The sequence below is a fragment of the Penaeus monodon genome, chromosome 28, assembly GCF_015228065.2.
Source record: "Penaeus monodon isolate SGIC_2016 chromosome 28, NSTDA_Pmon_1, whole genome shotgun sequence".
Classification (NCBI taxonomy): domain Eukaryota; kingdom Metazoa; phylum Arthropoda; class Malacostraca; order Decapoda; family Penaeidae; genus Penaeus; species Penaeus monodon.
This window is the reverse complement of record NC_051413.1, coordinates 3,935,804-3,936,647: the sequence shown is the minus strand read 5'-3', so window position 1 is coordinate 3,936,647 and position 844 is coordinate 3,935,804. Positions and strand designations below refer to the sequence as shown.

The 844-nt window shown below is 48.8% G+C and overlaps 1 protein-coding gene across 1 annotated transcript in view; it reads right to left on the bottom strand.

Annotated features, from left to right (window-relative positions):
• LOC119590911 (adhesion G protein-coupled receptor B1-like) overlaps nt 1-844 on the bottom strand; it is a 24,860-nt gene that overhangs the window by 768 nt on the left and 23,248 nt on the right. The gene's annotated exons all lie outside the window — the stretch shown is intronic.

Genomic DNA, 844 nt, shown 5'->3' with positions numbered 1-844 from the left:
TAACGTCTAATCCAGTGAATTAATGGAAACGTGAATGTCTGTGTGTGGGGGGGAGGGGGGAGGGGTTAGCCGAAAGCGTACCCAAGGTAAAATACTAAAGACAAGTTCAAAAAGAGATTAAAAAAAAAAGCTTTTCAGTCCAGTAGAAAGTTCCCAGTCTGTCTCCCTGTTAATTGTGTGGCCTCTACAGCTGTCAGGGTGATGGGAAGGAGTGCCCCCCCCCTCCCTCCCATCACCCTGACAGCTAAGACATTGGGTGTAGGAGGGAAGAAAGTGTTAAGATTTGGGCGTGGGAGGGAAGAAAGTGGTAAGATTTGGGCGTGGGAGGGAAGAAAGTGTTAAGATTTGGGCGTGGGAGGGAAGAAAGTGTTAAGATTTGGGAGTGGGAGGGAAGAAAGTGCTAAGATTTGGGAGTGGGAGGGAAGAAAGTGCTAAGATTTGGGAGTGGGAGGGAAGAAAGTGCTAAGATTTGGGAGTGGAGGGAAGAAAGTGCTAAGATTTGGGAGTGGGAGGGAAGAAAGTGCTAAGATTTGGGAGTGGGAGGGAAGAAAGTGCTAAGATTTGGGAGTGGGAGGGAAGAAAGTGCTAAGATTTGGGAGTGGGGAGGGAAAAAAAGTGCTAAGATTTGGGAGTGGGAGGGAAGAAAGTGCTAAGATTTGGGAGTGGGAGGGAAGAAAGTGTTAAGATTTGGGAGTGGGAGGGAAGAAAGTGCTAAGCTTTGGGAGTGTGGGGGCGGGAGCTGATAAGGAAATGGGGAAGAGTGCGAGGAGGAGGGAGAAGGAAGGGATAACAAATCGGGAGGAGGAGAGAGGTGATAACAAATTGGGGAGAAAGAGGAAGGTGC